At 37.5% G+C, this 21,733-nt stretch overlaps 1 non-coding gene across 1 annotated transcript; it reads right to left on the bottom strand.

Moving 5' to 3' along the window:
* Positions 1-21,534: 21,534 nt before the first annotated feature.
* Positions 21,535-21,606, bottom strand: TRNAH-GUG (transfer RNA histidin (anticodon GUG)). The gene has a single exon. It is a non-coding gene; the product is annotated as a tRNA-His (tRNA).
* Between the last annotated feature and the right edge of the window lie 127 nt (positions 21,607-21,733).

Genomic DNA, 21,733 nt, shown 5'->3' with positions numbered 1-21,733 from the left:
ACAGCATGTATGGATGGGCTATGGTGAAGATGAAAATGGAGCAGGAAGATGGCAGTCTATTCAATATGAAGGGGTGCCAGATTACTGTCAACACTGCAAACATCAAGGTCACACCATTTATGTTTGTACTGTTAAAAAAAGGGATGAGGATAAGCAAAAAAAGCAAGTTCAAGAAGAAGAAGCAAGACACAAAGATAAGGACAGCACTGACAAGAATAAGCAACAACAGAAAAATGAGCTAAAGCACCAAGAAGACAAACAAAGTAAGGAACAACAAAATACTAGCAGGGCTGCAGCTGAAAAAAGAGACCAAGAACATGCAGGTTGGCAAATTCAAAGGAGGAAAGGTAAAAAAGAAGAACAACACCACCAACAACAACCACAACAACATAAAACACAAGTATACATGACAAAAGGGGAAACTTCAGCACCCCACCAACATAATATCAGCAGCAGCAGAGAAGGGAAAAATCCACAGCAGGCAGGTATGGTTAATAGCTCTAAATTTAATACTTGTACTAACCAAACTTGTAATGTAGACTCTAGAGTCCAGAGCTTACTCCCTACTCCCCATACAACATTAGATCCCATCCCCCATAAGCCTATACAGCAGGTTCTACATGGTACTGGAAGTAGCAGACCTGCAGACAAACAAAAAGAGCAAAATATTACAGCTATTTGTACACCAAGTACTGCTGTGAACAATGTGGAATGCAACAATGCCTATGGAAAAATCCCAGGTATTGACTCAATGCTCCCACACCCCCATGGCTCCCCTAATTACTTTAATGTCTTAAATGGTATTACTGTTGTGGCTGATGAAGTCTGTGGAGGTGAGGATGGGGGAATACAGGAGAAAACCACTAATCTGCAGGAAGGGGAAACCAAGGGGAAGGAAAATTTGGCTGAACATAGAAAATATCCTAGAACCCCCGTCAACACTCTTCCAGCAGAAATAAGGTACTCTATGCATTGGCAACAAGATGATATTCAACAAGTTCCAGAAGACAGGTTACAGCTCACTAAAATGGATAAGGAAGGTGCAGAATCTCCAAATAGATGTGAAGGAAATATGGGTGCAGTTACTAAGCTCCTGAATAATAAATATACTCTATCTCTGAGTAAGAAGAAGAGGGATGCAATGAAGAAAAAGTTAGCTTAGAAACAAAAAAAATCTCTATCTGGAAAAACACAACACAGAGTGAACTATGTGTTGGTTGATGAACAAGTAGGGATTCATGTGACACCTCTTCAAATTCAATCTAGTTCTACTGAAGTGTGTGTTCTTGATAAGAAAGCCATATCACATGACAATGAGGATGAATACAGACCTATTCAATCTGAAGATGAAGAGGATCTGGACCAAAGGGAACAATCTCAAGATGAGGAAACTATTGCCTCTCCCTTTAGAGCATTGGAGGATATCACAGATACTACAATACAGGAGGAGGTGCTGCAGGTCACTGAGGAGAAGGGTCTATCACCCAGGGGTCAGCAAGATCAGAACAAGAAGAAAAAGAAACAAGACATCTCCACCAGTTCAGATAATGCTACTTGTAAGAGTGGCATCAAAACAAGGTCCAAATCCATGAAACCTTGATGATGAATACAATATGCTGGAATGCAAGGAGTATTGATACTCAAGGTGCTTTGGATAGACTCCAAAAACTCAAGGATTATCATAGTCTCTCTATGTTGGCAATTCTTGAACCATTTGCTCATCAATCACAGATCAACCAATACAAAAATCAGCTTAGAATGAATAATGCCTGTTATAATCCTAATAACAAGATTTGGCTATTTTGGAATCAGGATGTGGACTGTCACATTAGAGACCAGGATGAACAACAGGTCACTTGTGATATTAAACATATGTCTAGCCCCAATTCTCACACTATTACATTTGTCTATGCCAAGTGTAAAGATTACTTGAGAAGAAGTCTTTGGGAAAAAATGCTGCAGGTGGCTGATATAGATAAGCCTTGGTGTATTGTTGGAGACTTTAATGTAATCACTGAAGTGGAGGAAAAGCTTGGAGGGCTGCCTTACAATATGAACAAAAGCCTTGAATTCATAAGTGTCATTGAAGCATGTGGCCTCACAGACTTGGGTTTTCATGGCCAAAGCTTCACCTGGTGCAACAACAGGGACAATGATGCTAGAATATGGAAGAGGTTGGACAGGGCCATGGTGAATGATAGGTGGTTAGAGATAATGCCTATGACTACTGTGACTCATCTAGCCTCTACAGGTTCAGATCACTGTCCTCTTTTAGTTGAATGTCAAGATAATCATAGTAATCCCATCAAATACTTCAAGTTTCTTCACTGCTGGACAGAGAATGATACTTTCCTGGATACTGTTAAAACCTGTTGGGATAGGCATATGGAAGGAAATCCTATGAGAATTTTCCACCAGAAGCTTAAGAGGGTAGCTAACACTCTTAGCAAGTGGTCAAGACAACAATATGCAGACATATATACCACAGTTAAAGAGTTTGAAGAGAAAGTACAGCAGGCAGAAGAAGATATCATCCTTGATAATTCTGAGGAAAATAGAAACAAGCTTCATCAAGTGAATGCAGAGTACATTAGATATTTGAAGATTGAGCATTCTATCCTTAAATAAAAAACTCAGATTCAGTGGTTTAAGGATGGAGATGCCAACTCCAAATACTTTCATGCTATCATCAGAGGAAGGAGGAGGAGGTTACTCATTCATAAAATCACTGATGACCAAGGAAATACTATTCAAGGTGATCAGAACATAGCAACTGCTGCCTGTGATTACTTTGAGAAGATCTTTACTAGAAAAGAGGATTTGATCAATGAAGATATCCTAAAATGCATTCCCTGTTCCATCACAGATCAGCAAAATCAGATTCTTAATGCTATGCCTACCAAGGAGGAGTTGAAAGCTGCTGTATTTTCTCTTAGTGATGTGTCTGCAGCAGGTCCTGATGGATTTAATGGCAAATTCTTCCATACCTGCTGGGATATTATTAGTGAAGACTTGTTAAACTTAGTGAAGTACTTTTGTTGTGGACAGTCTATTCCCAAGTTCATCACACATGCCTGTTTGGTTCTACTCCCAAAAGTAGAACATCCTAATAAACTATCTGATTTCAGGCCTATATCACTCAGCAACTTCACCAATAAAGTCATTTCTAAGGTCCTTTGCCTCAGAATAGCCCCAATTCTCCCTCAAGTAATCTCTGAAAATCAATCTGGTTTTGTAAAGGGAAGAAGCATCTCTGAGAATATTATGTTAGCACAAGAGATCATTCATGGAATAAAACAACCAAAGATTGGAGACAATGTTGTTATCAAGTTAGACATGGCCAAAGCCTATGACAGGGTGTCTTGGTCATTTATATATCTAGTGATGAGAAGAATGGGTTTTGGAGAAGTATTCATTGACATAGTTTGGAGGTTAATGGCTAACAACTGGTACTCAGTTATTGTGAATGGAGGTAGGCATGGTTTCTTTCATTCTACAAGAGGCCTCAAACAGGGAGATCCTTTGTCTCCAGCCCTATTTATTTTAGGTGCTGAGGTGCTGTCAAGACTTCTCAACAACCTTCATCAACACTATTTGTACAAAGGTTTTCACATAGAAAAGAAGGGTCCTCTAATTAATCACTTGAGCTTTGCTGATGATGTAATTACTTTTACCTCAACCTCTAAGTATTCTCTCAAGTTGATCATGAAGACTCTGCAGTTGTATGAACATACATCAGGACAGCTTGTTAACAAAGACAAGAGTCAATGTATGATCCCTTTGAATACTGATCCAGCTACTAATGAGAGGGTCACTTCTATCACTGGTTTCAAATCAACTCATGGCCCTATTACATATTTAGGATGTCCCTTATATATTGGGTGTCAAAGGATCATTTACTTTACTAGTATGGTATCTAAAGTGATCTCCAAGATTAGAGGATGGCAGGCCAAAATATTGAGCTATGGGGGAAGAGCTACTCTTGTCAAATCAGTGTTGCAATCACTTCCAATTCACCTGCTTTCAGCAATCATCCCTACAGTCACTACCCTCAAACAAATTAAAGCCCTTATGGCAGATTTTTTCTGGGGATGGGACAAAGAAAAGAGGAAGTACCACTGGGCTTCTTGGGAGACACTCAGCTACCCTGTGGAGGAAGGAGGTATTGGTATGAAAAACATACAAGATATGTGTCTGGCCTTACAATACAAACAGTGGTGGACTTTTAGATCCAAGAAGACTTTATGGGGAGAATTCTTAAAGGCTAAGTATTGCCAAAGAGCACATCCGGTGATAAAAAAATGGAACACAGGTCAATCTCTTATGTGGAAGCATATGATGGCAAATAAAATTAATATTGAGCCTCATATACATTGGCATATCAATTCAGGTACATGCAGCTTTTGGTGGGATAATTGGATGGGTATTGGACCCCTTGCTTATCACAATAACTATCTACCTAGGCTCAATAATACTACAGTCTCTGAATACCTTATGAATGGGGAATGGAATGTGCAGAAAATCAGAAAATATGCCCCTCCTCAGCTTGTGTTTCAGATCCTTAACACTAAGGTATATTATCATCCCAACATAGCTGATAAAGCATGCTGGAAACTAACATCTCATGGTAATTTCACTTCCAAATCTGCTTGGGAACAAGTTAGAAAGCACAAATGTAAGAGCTTGACTGATAGTTGCACTTGGCACACTAACATCCCTTTCAAGGTGTCCTTTTTACTATGGAGAGCACTCAGATTGAAACTTCCAACCAATGAAAAACTAGTTCAATTTGGAGCTGAACCAGCAGAATGCTCTTGTTGCTACAGGCCTGGATTGGATACTGTTGACCATATATTTGCCTCTGGAAATTTAGCAAAACATATTTGGCAGCAATTTTCCAGATCTTGGGGAATCCTGCAAGACAACTGGCCTCTGAGAAACATCCTGATTAAGTGGTGGACTTCTAAGCCCAATAATGCAGTCCATAAGCTCATGTTGCAGGCAACTCCTATTTTTGTTTGCTAGCATATATGGAAGAATAGATGTGCAAGCAAATATGGAGGAAAGAAATCTAGTTCTACTAGAGTTAAGTTCTCCATTACTAAGGACCTGTACATGCTGATAAGCACTGTTTATCCTTACATTAAGTGGCCTAAGAGTTGGAATGATCTGGTTCTGATGGTAGAAAATTGCCAACATGACACTAAAGTGATCAAAGTTGTGTGGATCAGACCTCCACCTTCAATAGTAAAGTTGAATACTAATGGGAGTGCATTGGACAACCCTGGGAAGATTGGAGCAGGGGGAATATTGAGAGACCACAAGGGTAACTTGATATATGCATTTGCAACTCTATTAGGACATGGAACCAACAATCAAGCTGAGGTACAGGCAGCTACTATGGGCATCCTTTGGTGTCTTCAACATGGTTATAGTAGAGTGGTACTGGAGGTGGACTCAGAACTTTTGACTATGTGGTTGAAGCAAGATATCAAGCCTCCATGGAGCATACACAAATACATGGAAGAACTTCAGAATTTAGTCCAGTTACTAGACTACTTTCATTGCAAACATGTATTCAGAAAAGCCAATTTTGTTACAGATACTTTTTCTAAGCACAGCCATAAGCTTGACAATACTCAACAATTCTATAATATGCAACAACTTCCACAAGAAACCAAGGGCTACATCAAGCTGGACAAGATAGGGAGCTTCAGGAGAAAAAGATTAAAAAGGATCAAACAACCTCCTTGAACTATTTTTATCTTCAATGTTCTAACTTACTCTTCAAATTGGATATCAATATGACTAGTGATAACCACTTTGAAGGTTCTACAGTTAGGACCATTGTAAAGGGGAGAGTCTCCCCTGCATCTTACCTACCTAGGATTAGAGTAACCTTTTTCTTTTTCTTTCCTTTCCTTCTACTTTTTGACTGTGCAGGAACTTGTACACATGCAACATATCAATCCACAGTTGGAGGGCCAGCTATGTGTGCTGCATATTACAGCAGTGGCAGGATGGAGCACTTCACCATTTGGAGCTTGCAGCTTGTGGAATTCCTCCATACAACCAGAACTTACATCAAGGGGCTGGTGCTGGAGTGTCAGCAACTGAGCTTGGAATTCCAACAAATTGCAGCATACAAGGAGAAACAACAGCACAGTTTTTGCTGTGCAGAATTTTTCTTGTTCTTTTACTTGTGCAGGTACAATACACAACTGCAACCTCCAAGAACAAGTTCTTCAGCATACAACAAATCATTAGACCATAAAGCAACATCAAGACATACCTGCAACAGATGGACTACAGCTGCAGCAACAGCCATCAAAATTCCAGCACAGGCCACAGCTGCAGCCCCCAACAAAAGCATCATGCAACATCAAATTGACTCCAAACTAGGCAAGAATACAGAAAATACAGTAGTTGCAAAGCCCAAGAAGTTTCAGCTCAAACGGAAATTTAGAGACGTTAGTCGAGCGACCTTGAAAAGGTTAGCCGAATTAAGTCTCCAAATGGAACATTTCACTACTTGGAGCTTCCAGCTTGTCCAAAAGGCCTCCAAATGTTGCAAGAACACAGAAAATACAGTATTTGCAAAGCCCAAGAAGTTTTACCTCAAACGGATAATTGGAGACGTTAGTCGAGCGACTTTGAAAAAGTTAGCCGACTTAACTCTCCAAATGAAGCACTTCACTACTTGGAGCTTCCAGCTTGTCCAAAAGGCCTCCAAATGTTGCCAGAACATAGAAAATACTGTAATTACAAATCCCAAGAAGTTTCATCCCAAACGGATAATTGGAGACGTTAGTCGAGCGACCTTGAAAAAGTTAGCCGACTTAAGTCTTCAAATGGAGCAATTCACTACTTGGAGATTCCAGCTTGTCCAAAAGGCTTCCAAATGTTGCAAGAACACAGAAAATACAGTAACTACAAGGCTCAAGAAGTTCCACCTCAAATGGATAATTGGAAACGTTAGTCGAGCGACCTTGAATAAGTTAATCGACGTAAGCATAATGAGGAGGTTGGTGTCTATTTGTTTTTGGTCTTGTTGGCTTGTCTCTATGCATTTGCAGGTATCTGGAGATACATTAAAGCATGTTACAGTTGGGGACATGTTTACAAGCCACAACATACAAAAACTCCAACAACATGCACCACACAAGGACAAACTACAAGTCCACAATGGACCTGCAGAACCACAGCACAGTGTTTGCTATGCAGAAGTATTGGAGGTATTTTTCTTCTTGTTCTTTTACTTGTGCAGGTACAATACACAACTACAATCCCAAAGAACAAGTACTTCAGCATACAACCACTCACTTGAACATAAAGCAACATCAAGACAGACCTGCAACAGATGGGCTACAGCTGCAGCAACAGCAGTGGCAAAAGGGTTGTTTTTCTTTGCAGATGCAGGGATTACAAAGTGCATGGTTACACTTGTAGATGCAGCCAACAGATACCATGATACAACACCTGCAATAGCCCTCCTGGATTCTGTGCATACACACAAGAACCCTCCAATATCCAAGGCTGCTGGAACATCAGAAGCTGCAAAATTCTCGTTTCATCCTCCTTAGCTGATAATCATGATTGCGATGCTGTTGCATACTTCCCTTGGACTTACTTGGTACGACAAGACGAAAAAGGGCAAAGATGAAAAGAGCTTCTTCACCCCATGCAAGATAGAAGGTTCATATACTTGTTCTTCTTCAATTTAGCTATGTATGGTACGTAGCATAGTTGAATAGGACTAGTGTAGGTTACTTTCTTGTCTTTTCATGGAAGGGGAGAGTCTCCCTCATTTATGCTTTCTTAGTCGACTTGTATCGGGAGGAGTCCTCTCATAGGTTTACTGCTTTCTAGTTATAGATAGCTCCTTTTGCTACGGGGATGAGTTAGCCGACCTTAATAGGTTAGCCGACTTATGAACCAACATAGGATCGGAGGTAAGGTTTATGTCCCCCTCCTTGTATTTTTCTGTTTTATTTTATGTTAAGGCTTGGGGGTGATGCTCAACCCCTGACTGTGCACGAGAGGTGGGAGCCTCGTGTAGGGTCTGTTCCCTCAAAAAAAAAAAAAAAAAAAAAAAAAAGCTTATGAAACTCAAAATTTCCAAAGACTTAACTTTTCATAGGATTTTTTAAAAATCAACATCCGGTAACAATTAGAAATGACTCGGGGCATCTAAAGGGATGGGTAAAATGGTCATTTTACAAAAATTCCAAAAAAATGACCTTGAGGGTCGTTACAGTGATAGTGGAAATGCGGATAGAGTTAATTGTCTAAGTGTTGTGAACTACGGGACATTGGTCTATTATGTGATTGTGAATTATATGGTATCTTATGTGAATATTTATTCCATTTCACATATTACTTGTGCATATATTATATCAGTGATGGATGAGAAATGATATGACTGAGGTACTGTATATTGGGACTGAAGTTTCTCCTGGTCGAGGTGATTGCTGAGGTTTCTTTAAGTGGTCGAGGTCTCTTCTAGCGAATATTATGGCCGAGGTATCTTTTGACAAATATTGGCCGAGATCATTTCCTGTGGATACATGTCTAAGTGAGGCCCCCATGGGTTTTGATCTGAGGTAATCAGTGGACGTGTATCATAGGACTGACATGCATCACGATATTTGACATTGTATTTTCATCTATTTTATCCTGTGATTGATTATGATTTGAGATTTCATGTATTTACCTGAGTATAGTGGTGAGAATGTACTTGTACTTTCTATTTATGGACTGTGTAGCATTCTAGTACAATTGTGATATAAACTATATAGATTGGGCTGTCTGAGTGCAGGTTTGTAGTTGTGGAGGATTGTGGTTGGGATGTCGGGAGTACTTGTGTTTTGCATTGCTTTACTTAGGGTTTAGTTTCCATTTTGCTGAGTACCGTGTTATTAGTGCTCAGCCATTTCTTCTACATTTATGTAGGATCTGAGTCCGGCACCTCTTGCTCTTAGTACCCCTTGACCAGGCCGAGCTTCTGGACGCTTGAGAGGTAGAATCTTATCATCTTCAGCAGACTCTCGTCGTCCATTTACTTTATATTTTGTTCTACTTGGGAACTGTGACATATATACTTGTATATTTCTATTTCTGTTAAAGTAGTGTCTTGTACATGTGACACCAAGTTTTAGGTAGTTTACAATTTATTTTTCGCTTATGGATCTATATCGTTTTAGACATTATATTTCCTTTTTCATTTCTATTTATTTTAAACTGTTTAGACTTTTAGGCTGACTCGTCTTGGTGGGTTAGGCGAGTTCCATCACACCCAAATTTGGGTCATGAAAAATTGGTATCAGAGCTCTAGTTTCATAGGTCTCACATGTGTACAAGCCCAGTCTAGTAGAGCCTTGAGGATCGGTGTGGAGACGTCTGTTACTTATCTTCTAGGGTCTATGAAGACTGTTATAAAATTCTCTTTTGCTTCTTTCAATTCTGTATTGCATGCGTTCTTGTATAGGTGTTGAGTTATCGCGTGTTCTTTCGGCAGATGGCTAGGACTCGAGTATCAGCTTCTACTAGATGAGGGGATCCAGGCCCCAAGGTTGTTATTGAGACCCCAGCTCGGGGTAGTGGTAGAGGCAGGGCCAGAGGCTAAGGTACGAGATGGGACCGAGAAGATGCACCAGCCAGGGATCATAAGAGAGGCATTTCCCCTGATCCAGCAACAGAGGCCAGAGTGGAGCAGGTTCCTCTTGAGTGTGCGACAAACCATTACTATATGACACTTTATTTAGGGTGTTGGGCGTGCTTGAGACTATGGCATAGACTAGCAGTGCATCGGGCATACCCGGTACATCACAGACCCGCATGAGGGTCCAGGTCCCAGACCATCAGCAGGCTTCTGATGCACCAATAGCTGCATTGACTGAGGATGAGCAACGTCGTTATAAGAAGTTTAGAAAGATGGACCCATCTCAGCTCTAGGGTGGGAAGACCGATGATGCATATGAGTTCTTCACCACTTGCAGGGAGTTGCTTGAGATAGTTGGTTTGGCTGAGTCCCATGATGTTCAATATGTTACTCTTCAGCTTCGTGGGCCAGCTAGAGAGTGGTGGAGGATATATTCTGGATCTTTACCAATTGGATCCGCTCTAGTGATTTGGGAGTAGTTCACCGGTACTTTTTATGATCATTTTGTCTCTAGGATTCTATACCTCTATAGGAAAATCTATCCCGGAAGTACTACCCCTTACTACCATATTCCACAAACCTCGAGACCTAATAATGAAACACCCAATACATCGTATATTCACCCATATTCCATCAATACCACATTTAAGCCTAGTCCTATAACCATTCTAATACCATCATTTGAAACTCTTAACGAGAATTCATTAATAGCTTACTACCATCACTCGTATACCTACAACCACGTATTCAAGTCTACCATTTTAACCATTTTAAGGCTCCCTTGAAGTCATAATCACCTAAGAATTACCATGCCTACCTTAACATCTATACATCCATATTTTCATTAATTCCTACCAAGAGAATACCAATATATTCTTACCTATCTATTGCACACAACAAGATCCCGTCTAACTCTTTCTCTACGTCCATAACCTTAAATGGAATAAGCATACTTTAATCATTACAATATGGAACACCTACTCCTTCTCTATTTATCATGACTTGTCTAATATCATCAACCTCAGAACACATAACTGACCTTGATAATTAGGTACTCTATCTCCCCCTTGGGAAAAGGCTTCTACTTTCTTATCTCCCACCAATTCCTTCAACTTTACCAATGACGGATAAAGGTCTTCTTTTACTTAACATCTACTATTAAAGATGATTTGGACCCAATTTGCACCACCATAATCGGAACCACTCAACCTCACCCCCAATCTAGCCGACCGATGAACATCCCTTACAACTCCCTCTTTTATTCATCAACATGAGTCACGCTCTCCATAAAAATTGAAACTTGACTCAACGAGTTCTACAATCTATAAAAGCATAAGATGTATGCAACCAATCCATACCAATCATTACCATTTTAAAAAGGGAATTCACACTTATCGGATGAAGTGCCACGCCAAGTTTGGGGACCAACAAAGGGGTAGAGCTGAGATCTTTAATGACTATCCTTATCATTCTTCGCAACCCATGGACAATGCCTCAACTTATGGTCCTTTGCACTATAACCAAAACATACACCCAAACTGACTAAATAATCTCTCAGATGGAACCTTCCACACTTTTGGCATGCGAGAAAAGTTTGACCACTATCATTGTCACCTTGATACCTAGGGTTAGGCACCCTATCCTTGTGATACATAGGTACTGAAGCACTATCAAAAAATGATACATCCTCAATCCAGGCCTTCTTAGTCATCCTAACAACTGCTTTACCGGCCATGCCTTCTCCTTGGTGAGTCCTACCACCTCTCTCGCAAGGGGGAAAGGGACGTTCTTCCTTATTAGGGCCTAGACACTGGGGAATTAGCATAAGATGAACCATTATCGGTCCGCTCCTTTTTGAAGTCCCTATATTTCTCCCCTATAGCATTCCTTTTGTTCACCCATTTTCTTTTCTTACTATCCACGCTCATAGGAGTCACCTTTTGTTGATTCAACTGAATGGTCACAATTCGAGCTAATAACATGATGGCATTATGAAATTCTGCATTAGTCACTTGTTCGGCTAGATTGTCATTATAGGTTTGTTCCTCATTAGCATCAACCTCTCCTTGAACTGGAGCCTCCGAAACTGGAGTAACTTGGTCCTCGATAGCATCTATTGTTCTAGGTGAAGATACTTTTCTTTGAGGTATTATCTAGAGAACATGAAATAATTTATTAGATAAGGGAGTCTTATGACAACTCTAAGGCACGACGTGAATCATCAAAGAAGGGAAACTTTCCTAAACGCCTCATAATGTCCTATTCATAATTGTGGCGTGTTTCACAACCATGAATAAGATCCTATTTGATGCGGTATGTTGGACTCTGAGGACCATTTCAAAATCTCGTGCTGTGATACCAAACTTGTCATGACCCAAGCCTAGGACCTAGACGTAACATAGTGAATAAGACACCTGGAGGTACCTCACTCAAGTCTCTTAGTATTCATTTAGCTTTTCATAGGTAATAGCATACAATAACAAGAGGAAATAAAAATGGGAAACGAAACTAAGGGAAATATCATAGGACAAAAGTCTTTAACAACTTTTAAAAAAAATTCATTTGTATCCAAACATACCTCTACTAATAGACTTGGCGGGGGCTAAGACATGTCCCTAGCTCACCCTCGAAATAAATGTCAAGAAATACCTTAATAGAAGTCTTAATGTTATACATAACATAAGATAGAATAAAAGGAATGTTGTTCTCGAAACATGGGAACTCACCACAAGCAATCTTCAAGCTAATTCGAGCTAGCCACGCGGAGGAGGTCGAGGAGGAACATCGGTCCCTACATGGTGATATCATGTAGGCAAAAGTATGCATTAGTACTTTGAATGTACTAAGCATGTAGGCATCCATGACTTTCCAGAATCAATAGGATATTAACAGAATATGAAACATAATGCAATGCATGCATAATCAATCATGTACGTAATATTTGAAAACCTTTACTTGTGGGGAGATGACCATAACTGACATTTAAGACCATGCGAGCTATTACATGAAATTCAACATATTTACCTACGTTGGCACGGGGAGACTACTTGCCAAGTAAAACTCTGATCAACTTTAAACATTCTTTAATTTTAACTTTAACATTTGATGGTACAAAGGCCTAGCCGACAAGGGATCCTATAATGGCACATAATTAATGCAATATGAGACTTTATTTAAGAACCCCTTCGGTCGAGTCTCTATCTACATGCTACATTTGGTGCAAGGTCAAATCCCACGGAATAACGTTTAAACATTAATATAATATAAGCATTATATAAATTTAACATTTAAAATGTCAATCAGTGAAATAGCTTATTAAAACTTTTTGTTTATAATATCATCATTGCTGTCATGCCCTATTTACCGTTCTACTAATGAACTTTGATTTATAAGAAAATTAGATCTACATTCAGTTATGGTATTCTGGGTACCATGCTAATCGGACCTTTCTTTTTTGAAAAATGTTCAAAAGCATTGACGGCCTATAGGGATGTCATACATGTCTTATCATAACCTCAAACATTTCATTTGATTCAATTTGAGGATTGTTCTTTCACATTGAAACCTTACTTTGGCTAAGAAACCCTTTCATCAATCAATCATTTCATCAAGACTCCCCTTTATAAGCATTTACTTCATAACATTCATTGGAATTAAACTTCATTTCAAATTTACTTTATCATAGGAAACTAGGTGGGTTCATATCAATCAACTTTAAAGTCATTTAAATCAATGCTAGCATGCATGAGAGTGAAGAAATTTATCATTTAAACATCTTAAAACAACCCATCAATATAATTTAAAACTACTTTCAAGCCTTCATATAAGGACCTTGATAAATCATCCATTCCATGTAAATAAAAAGCAACATAAGTCAATATAGGTAAATAAACTTCAAATATTCAAGAGTCTATACATCTGGAATCGTTGTATGAAAATCCATAAAACCTCATCACTTGAAATTGAGAGTTAATATATATATATATCAATAAAGTAAATAAACTTAAAATATATCATAATCTATGAATTTGGAACCATCATGTAAAAACCCATACGATTTCATCATTTTGAATTGAAGTGCTAGGTTGAAAAATATTTGGACTCCATCGGTGGAAGGACCTATGGATGAAAACCCACATACCTAAGAGAGGAACTTGAAGATGAATTAGAGAAGTCTTGATGTTAGGTCTTTAATGAGAAGCTTGAATCCTTGAGTTTGAGAGAAAAGTTGTTGGAGATGATTTGAGAGAGAATAGGATGAAGTTTAGGATTTTGGGAAGGCAAAAGACTGCAAAAATGACCCCAAAATGCATCCAAGTTCGTCTATATATGTTTAGAGAATTGTCCAAGTTGCCTTTACTTGAAACTGGAAATTTTTGCTAAATTTTGAACTAAATGGGAACAAGTCCGTGATGCGGAGGTGTTCCCCCATAGTTTATTTTTCTCCCAAAATTAAAATTTGAGCCAAGATTGACCAAGTCCGTTACGCGGACTTGGCACGCACTCTTTTAGTTAAGAGGACATAAATTTTTACTTCAAACTCCAAATAATACAATCTTGGTGGCGTTGCAAAGAAGAAGCAAAGACCTTTAATTTGATAGGTAATGAAATAGATAATTCGTAATATACTAGGAAATATGGGTATTTGAAGTTGACCCTATTTCAAACTCATACAAAGACTTAGCCGATAGAAATTCTTTGGACTCGGCTTGGTGTTAGAGATCCCTTATGACTTTAAACCATATCTAACATTCTTTATATACTTAAAAATTGATCCTAACTCATATATACAATTAGAAGTCATCGAGTTCGAGACAAAAAAGGTCCTCCGAAGCCATTTTCCCCTACTTTACCCTAGTATGACACATTCCAACCTTTAAACCACGTAGAACCTTATAGCGAGTGATGCCTTAGCACAATAGGGTGGTAGAGGAGTTTCCTAGATAGGTGGCGGATATGGATCTCATTTTTATGCTTTTCCAGGTAGACTCGAGGCTGAGGCCTCTAATTAAGTCATCACAGGTATTGTTCCTGTTTGTCATCACCCTGTATGTGTGTTATTTAATCCTAGATCCACTTATTCGTATGTGTTAGCATATTTATCTTCTGGATTTGACTTTCTATGTGATCTTATACACGTGCCCGTGCATGTTTCTACCCCAGTAAAATAGACTTTAGTAGTAAATCGAGTGTACTGATCCTGTCTTGTGTCTTTGATGGGTTAAGAGATGTGGGTGGACATGATTATCCCTTATATGGTAGACTTCAACGTTATTTTGGGTATGGATTGGCTATCTCTGTATCGTGTTATTCTTGATTTTTATGCCAAGACGGTGATATTAGCTATGCTTAGTAGGTTGTGGATAGAGTAGAATGGTTCGAGTGGTTCTTATCCCAGTATTGTTATTTCTTGTATTCGGGCCCAGCGATTGATCGATAGGGGTTGTTTGATGTATTTGGCATTTATTCGTGATACTGATGTTGAGCCGCCTTTTAAGGAGTCTATTCTTGTGGTTTGAGAGTTTATGCATGTATTCCCTACTGATCTTCTAGGGGTTCCACCTGACAGGGATTTGAATTTGCAATTGACCTCGAGCCGGGCACCAAGCCCATTTATATTTCTCCTTATTATATGGCTCCATCTAAGTTAAAGGAGCTAAAGGAGAAACTTCAAGATCTGTTGAGTAAGGGATTTATTTGCCCTACTATTTCGCCTTGGGTCCCCCAGTGTTATTTGTGAAAAAGAAGGATGGGTCTATGAGGATGTGTATTGACTATAGATAGTTGAACAGGGTGACTGTCAAGAGAAAGTACTCTCTTCCCCATATAGATGATTTATTTGATCAGCTCCAAAGAGAAGCCTTATTCTCTAAGATCGATTTGAGATTTGGGTATCATTAGTTGAGGATTCGGCCTTCAGATATTCTTAAGACAGCTTTCCGAACCAGATATGTCCACTATGAGTTTCTTGTTATGTTTTTCGAGCTGACTAATGCCCCAACAACATATCTGGATTAAAAAGATTTTTTTCCATGCTTATTGCATATATTAAAATAATGGTATTCATTAATAATAACAAACAATAAATTTTATAACAAAGTTAGTCAAATGACTTCTCTATTTAAATTTAGATTTATTCAAAATTTATAACTTAAAATAAAATATGATATTATTAAAGGAAAAAAGTTAACTAAGATATCATCATAGAGAAATTGATGTATAAAAGAAAAATAAAAATGTGACATTATTAATTAAATTAATTTGACCAATAAGAAAAATGAAAAAAGAATACATAAAATAAATTAAATAATAGATAATGCAACAATGATATGCAAAGAATGGAAAGAGAAATGATATTGAAAATATTTGATATAAAATTTGAGAATGTATTGAAACAATTAAAAAATAAAGCATAAATCTTGTGTAAGAGATGAAGCTAGAATTCAAAAGTCAAGTTGTAAAACAAAATTAATTAATAATTGCACCGTATATTTTTGTAACAACAACAATAATAACATAGTCATTGTTATCTAATAAGTAGGGTTTGAGAAAGTTAAAGATGTACTAAAATTTTATTTATATCTTTGTGAGATAGAAAGTTTGTTTGTGATAGACATTTGACACAATGGAAAAGTAAATTCTCACTTAAGATTTTTGCTTAGATAAAAATAAATCATATTTTTTTCTATAAAAGATGATATTGAATGCACGAAAATAATTAAAAGAACTTATTTTGAGAGATTGTCAAATAATCTCTAAATTATAGTATTCTTATTTTTTAATCATTTTATACTTTCGAACTGTTTGTATCTAATTATGATATTTGGAGTACATCAAAAAGTTATTTGATAATTTTATTTATAAATAAAATTTATTTTCTTCAATTATTATTAGGTATATTGTATTGCAAAATAAGATAGTAATTAGGTATTTGTTGATGTAATATGATTTTACATGTTCAAATAAATAAAATCATAAGCATAAGTTTATAACGTCCGTGCATCGCGCGGGTACTATACTAGTAAAAGTAAAAACAATAAAGGAAGGAATATATGAGCATATCCTCTATCTAGCAACTAATTTTCTGAATCTCGGCATAGGATAATTAGTAGTATTAGGAGCATAGTCTTTTGATATGTGTGGTCCGTCAAATTTACTAGCAATGATACCAGTTACCTCGCTCTCACTAATTGCGCCATCACTATTTTTGTATGTTTCATACTGTCAGAGAAAAACACATAAGCATATGAAATTTATACAAATTTCATGTCAAATACATACACAGTAAATAATTTTATACCAATTTAATACAAGCTGTAAAACAATCTATATATAAACATAGTATATGTAACACCCCTCAAAATTTTCCCTAAGATTCAGACCCTTCTTGTATTCGGGTAGGGTCGAACTCGAGTATTGTGGAGCATTTGCATGAGTTAAGATGAGTTTTTGAGAAATTGAGCAGCGTTAGAGGTGATGTGGGGTCATGAAGGACCCCTAGGACCAAATCATATCCAAAAGATTCGTCGTGGCTAAGTTTGAGGAGGAGTTTGCATAAGGGGTTGACTTCTAACGACCCTATCTTTTGAAGGACGACAATATGGGTGGCCCATGACCTATTAAATTAAAGGTCGTAGAGTCTTCTTTCCAATGCCACCAAGAATGTAACTTTTGGAGTTCGGAGTCAAAAGATATGTCGATCCTAAGATGAACTAGCACATCTGGAATTTTCAGGCCTGGGGTTCAACTACTGGAAATATGGGCTTGGCGCCACAGTGGCGCGACGCGCCACTATCGCGCCAAGAATGTCGCCACTACGAGGTGTGCAGGATTTTCAAGCCAATTTCCAGAACCCAGAAAGATTTGGCCTTGGCGCTGTAAGGGCGCGACACGCCACTATCGCACCAAAAACATGCCTCAGTAGTTTGGTCCTTCTGCGCGGCGCGTCACTAAAAGTTGTGCAGGTTTTTAGGCGTAATCGGCCTGGCGCTGCACTGGCGCGATGCGCCACTATCGCACCAGGAGCATTTTTGCCTATTTTCAGAACTTTTGAGAAGGGGTAATTTGGGAACTTACCCAAATTATATATGTATCACCCTAGTCCATTTTGGGATCATATTTTTCAGCTCTCTCTCAATCTCTAAAAAAAGCCCTAGGAGTTCCTCTCTCTCTCTCTTCTTCTTCTTCTCCATTTCCAACAAGAAGAGTTCCAAGAGCTTCAAGATTCGAGTTCTCCATTGAAGACCCAACATCAAGGTTTTCTTCAAGAGTCTATTCTAAGGTATGTAAGGCTATCCAAAACATGGGTTGAGTCCACCCATGTGCCATACTCTTGCTTTGAGGTTAGATGTCCATGAAAATGGAGTTTCTTGGTATGGTTTATGCTTGAATGAGTTTTGTCTCCTATAAATTTGACTTTGTTTATGTTGATGTTGTTGAGCTAAGAAGTTCCTAAAACCTTTTTGTTAGTGTGAGTTGATGGAGAGGACTTGTTAATATGTTTTATTGATCTCTTTAACCATGTGATTATGTTGCATAGGTCAAATTCCTTAAATGTGTTATTCTACTTGAATTGTTGAGCTAAAGCCATAGAGTTGTGATGAGTCTTGAGGAGATGTCATAAATGCTTATCTAAATGAGGCTTAATTGAGTTGAAATGAGAATAGAGTTGATGAGTTGGCAATGTCCCACATGAAACTAGCCGTGAGGGCTTGTTTGAGATGATTGGAGGGAGTCTTATGAGCATAGAGTCATGGGAGGAGTATCGAGCACCGAAGCAGGTAAGAGTATAGTCCATACTCAAACCCCAGAAACTACGCCGCCAACGTAGGTAGGGATGAAACCGTTAAAGTCAGATGCTTCCTGTGGGATCAAACTGTTAAAGTCGGATGTTTCCCATTTTATTGTCCTAAAATGATAGGACTTGACTAATCGATGGTATCCATGATTAGGGAGGCGTTCATGCCCTGGCAAGGTATGGACGGATGTGGCAACAACGTCTGATTGTTGTACTGTCACTGACTCATAGGTGATGGTTGTCGGATAAGAGAAACTCCCATTTAGGTCTTGATAGTACTCCGAGTCAGTTGAGTTGAGTGGCTTGTGATTGGTCCCGTCTAAACCATTTCTTGTTAGACTTAGGACACTTGAGTGAGTTGTTATGTATATATATATGAGTTGAGATCCTGAGTTGATATTGATGTTTTCTTGATGTTTGTTTCATCCGATCATTTTACATACTCGTACATTCCATGTACTGACGCCATTTGGCGTGCATCATTTCATGATGAAGAGAAAGGTACTAGAGATCATCAACCGGCGCTCCGTTGAAGATCCACATACACTCTCAGCTAGTTGGTGAGTCCTTCTAGTTTCCGGAGGATGTTGAGCTTTCTTGTATATTTTTGTTGTCGTTTCCCTTATTCTGATTTTTGGTAGCCATGGACTTGTCATCGGCACCTTCTAGACTTTGATAGAGGCTTCATAGACTAGAGTGTGGGAAGGTTGGACTGCTATTTTTGAGAAGTCTTATTATACTTGTTTGATGAGTTGATAGTGATTGGCCCTCGGCCCTTATATTTTGAATAGTGTGTCTATGAGTGAGTCTTCTTCCGAGTGAATGTGAATGAATGATAGTGTACTGAATCAGGTGGTTCGCTTGAAGGTCAGAAATGGCTTTCGAGTGTCGGTCGCGCCTAGGGTACCCTCCCGGGGCGTGACAATATACCAATTAAGTGCCACCTATAAACACAATGTTCACCTTGCAACAACTAAAATCTCACTATATATTACATACATTAAGAAGGTCAGGTCACATATCGTTATGCCAATGAGCATAAATATAGATATTCAGTTTAAACTTGTGTGATTCACAATATATATCCGAATTCACAACAATTTCATGCCAACTAAAAACACAAAATTTATATCAAATTCATATCAGTTTCATGTCAACTACAAACACAAAGTATATCAAAATAATACCAACTTCATGCCAACACAGAATCCACAGTCAATACAATGACAACTATACTACCTATAAATACACTCTATATATACATCAAAAAGTTCAAGTGACATCTCATTATACACTAAAATTTCATGTCAATAGTAAACACAAGTATATTTAATATCAACTGTAAAAAGTTCATACATACACAAAATATATCAATTGTGCATCAAATTCTTGCCAATTTCATATCATTAACATTCAAAATAATTGATACCAAAAAAACTATAATTGCAATGAGTATAATTGTATTAAACACAAGTAATTTCATTTTTCAGAATCCACGTGTACAATAAATAGAGATTCAAAAATTATAATATACATACAAAAAAAAATATTTCATTCACATGGTATGCATAAAAAATTAAAGAAATGTGTTTTAAAAAATTAATTTATTAAAAATACCTTCACAACATGTTTGACCTTTTTTGACTTGAAAATTTTTTAATCATCTTTCAATGTTGCACCAGATCTTTTTTTGTGGCTTTTGAATACTCTCACCTAAGAACACTCTTTAATGTTTTTGTAGCTTTTGATGAACAAAATCTGAATCAGATTTTGAATATTCAGACGAAGGAGATGCCACCATCTTGCCCTTCTTTTTTACCTCTTCTGGATTGAAAAAGTTGAGCTTTTCTTCATCGTTGTTTCTTTTTTCTTCCTTCCTTGGGGTTTGATTCCTGTTCACTGGAGTGACATTCTTTTTCACTGTAGTGACACTCATCTTCTACAAATCTAGGGCTCTTTCTAGATTTAAGAAGAACTTTTTATTTTTGTGCATACAATATACATTATTTTTTATGCACCAAGAAAGATGGGCTACTGAAATCGTGAATATAAATATGGATGAGGTATGTTTTCTTTAGAAGATGGTGAAAGAGAAAGAAAAAATTTGCAGTAAGAGAAAAATAGGAGTTGGGAAACGTGTGTAAATTAATAATATCCCTTAATTCTAGTAATTGATAATTACAAAAGGAAGACACACTCATTTTTTCTCTCTTATTGATTATGATGAGATTTAATAATCAATTAATATAGATTAAAATTGAATATTTTATAAATTAATACAAATCTGTTAAAACGTGTAATTAAAATATTATAAGTGGTAAATATTTAAAACTACATTTAAAAGTTGTAATATCAACTCTTAATTATATATGTGTGTGATTTTTCTTTTCTTTAATTGATACATATTGATACAACCAATTGTATCTATGTATCAAAAAAATTATATTTGTGTATCACAAAACTAATATAACTATTATCAGATTGTATATGTGCATCAACTATTATCAAGAAAAAAACAATTGTGCACTTATATTAGGGCTGATACAACATTTTTCAACATCTTTTCCGTTTGTTCTTCATAAAAATTTGATACAGACAATATTTGTATATTTATTTTAAAGGTGACACAATGTATATCTGTGTATCTATGTCTTAGTTTCAAAGCTAATATGTGTATCTATGTATCTGTGTGCGAAACGGGAAATAGAAAAGAGAGGCGAGCGAGATTTGAGAAAGAAAGAGAAAATTGTGTATATGTGTATTTGTATATTTCAGTTTCAACTGACATGCATGCTGGATGTATCTTCTCTCCTCTATCTCTCTTGATTTCACTCGTCTCTCTCTCTTCTCTAAAACTATTGCTATAAATTGGTAATTAGATAAACTAACTACTCATAACTATGATTTAAATTGTAGCTTTTTATGAAAATTCTTCTTATTAAATAGGCCTAGATGAGTCATGAGTATTTTATGTACTTTTTCCTAAAGTTTACATAAATTGGGTTTGGGCCTAATCAATATATCATGAAATCCAAAATGAAGATGAAAAGCTACAGAGCAAAAAAAATTCTTATTTTGTGGCTGCTGGGATTCGAGCCCAGGTCTCCACGGCCACAACGTGGAATTCTTACCACTAAACTACAGCCACTAGATGACAAATTTCTCCCAACTTTCTGTATTTCACTTTCTTTGATCATTGATATTTGACATTGACTACATACCAGGTATTAGGGGTGTACATGGACCGGGTTGGTTCGGATTTTTTACAAACCAAA

Source organism: Solanum dulcamara, chromosome 8 (genome assembly GCF_947179165.1).
Source record: "Solanum dulcamara chromosome 8, daSolDulc1.2, whole genome shotgun sequence".
Classification (NCBI taxonomy): domain Eukaryota; kingdom Viridiplantae; phylum Streptophyta; class Magnoliopsida; order Solanales; family Solanaceae; genus Solanum; species Solanum dulcamara.
Note: the sequence above shows the minus strand (reverse complement) of the source record. Positions and strands in the feature narration are given on the sequence as shown.